Source organism: Gorilla gorilla, chromosome 19, assembly GCF_029281585.2.
Source record: "Gorilla gorilla gorilla isolate KB3781 chromosome 19, NHGRI_mGorGor1-v2.1_pri, whole genome shotgun sequence".
Classification (NCBI taxonomy): Eukaryota; Metazoa; Chordata; class Mammalia; order Primates; family Hominidae; genus Gorilla; species Gorilla gorilla.
The window spans coordinates 18,384,287-18,386,232 of NC_073243.2; the positions used below are offsets into that span (position 1 = coordinate 18,384,287).

Consider the following 1,946-nt stretch of genomic DNA (forward strand, 5'->3'; position numbering starts at 1 on the left):
TCTAGTGGTACAATATCTATTTCTTATAATGTATACATGTTTTAAAAATCTATACAATGTCATAACATAACATACTCATTTTTAAACATTTCAAGAGTACAATAAGATGATAGGATTTAAAATAAGTCATAGATATTATTCCTATAATATTGAGTATGCCAGATTAGAAGTTGCTGGAATAATTAAGTTGCACAGAGATTTTCCACGTTCTGTTTTTGTGCCTTATGACTTTGTTGCCTATCTAAACAGATTATGAAATTTAGTCTAAAATATTTTTAATGCTAAGAAAATAGCTGATTTTGCTTATCTTCTTGTCATCTTACAAATTGAGGACACCTTGTAAACATTTGTTGGTGTTAATGTTGCAGAGAGTTGGGGAAATGGATGGAGGCAACCAGAGTGAAGGTTCAGAGTTCCTTCTCCTGGGGATGTCAGAGAGTCCTGAGCAGCAGCAGATCCTGTTTTGGATGTTCCTGGTCATGTACCTGGTCACGGTGGTGGGAAATGTGCTCATCATCCTGGCCATCAGCTCTGATTCCCGCCTGCACACCCCCATGTACTTCTTCCTGGCCAGCCTCTCCTTCACTGACCTCTTCTTTGTCACCAACACAATCCCCAAGATGCTGGTGAACCTCCAGTCCCAGAACAAAGCCATCTCCTACGCAGGGTGTCTGATGCAGCTCTACTTCCTGGTCTCCTTGGTGGCCCTGGACAACCTCATCCTGGCCGTGATGGCGTATGATCGCTATGTGGCCATCTGCCGTCCCCTCCACTATGTCACAGCCATGAGCCCTGGGCTCTGTATCTTGCTCCTCTCCTTGTGTTGGGGGTTCTCTGCCCTCTATGGCCTCATCCATATCCTCCTCATGACCAGGTGACCTTCTGTGGGTCTCAAAAGATCCACTACCTCTTCTGTGAGATGTACTTCCTGCTGCGGCTGGCATGTTCCAACATCCACGTCAACCACACAGTACTGGTTGCTACGGGCTGCTTCATCTTCCTCATCCCCTTAGGTTTCATGATCACATCCTATGCTCGCATTGTCAGAGCCATCCTCCAAATACCCTCAGCCACTGGGAAGTACAAAGCCTTCTCCACCTCTGCCTCCCATTTGGCTGTGGTCTTCCTCTTCTACGGGACTCTGGGTATGGTGTACCTGCAGCCCCTCCAAACCTGCAGCCCCTCCAAACCTACTCCATGAAGGACTCAGTAGCCACAGTGATGTATGCGGTGGTGACGCCATGATTAACCCTTTCATCTACAGCCTGAGGAACAAGGACATGCATGGGGCTCTGGGAAGGCTTCGCCAAGGAAAAGCCTTCCAGAAGTTGACATGAGGGGTAATTTTGGGCATTGAAGTGGAGACAGAAAATTTCCTCCACCGTAAGCAAGGCCTGTGGGTGATATCGGAGTGATTAGAACATAGGTCCAGCTCAGAATGAGTTTATGGATTTGTGGTGAAGCAAAGACGCCTCTGTCTAACCCAACTGCAGCTGCACCAGACCCATCTGCTTCAACTTTTATGTAACAAGGTTGTGAGTTGTTTTTCAGTGGCCATGGCTCCTTAGGTCATGTGACCTGAGTATGCTCGGATGAACCAAGCATGAAACCACCGGAGAAACTAAGCAATGGGGCTGAAGCTTTTTCTTTTTTTTTTTTTTTTTGAGTCAGAGTCTGGCTCTGTCACCCAGGCTGGAGTGCAGTGGCACGATCTCAGCTCACTGCAACCTCCACCTCCTGGGTTCAAGCAATTCTCCTGCCTCAGCCTCCCAAGTAGCTGGGACTACAGGCGCCCACCACAACGCCTGGCTAATTTTTTTGTATTTTAGTGGAGACAGGGTTTCTCCATGTTGGCCAGGACAGTCTAGATCTCCTGACCTCATGATCTGCCCGCCTTGGCCTCCCAAAGTGCTATGATTACAGGAGTGAGCCACTGGGCCCGGCCA

The 1,946-nt window shown here is 47.6% G+C and overlaps 1 pseudogene; it reads left to right on the plus strand.

Annotated features, from left to right (window-relative positions):
* Positions 1 to 365: 365 nt before the first annotated feature.
* LOC101144446 (olfactory receptor 1D2-like) lies at positions 366 to 1,473 on the plus strand (annotated as a pseudogene).
* The last annotated feature ends 473 nt before the right edge of the window (positions 1,474 to 1,946 follow it).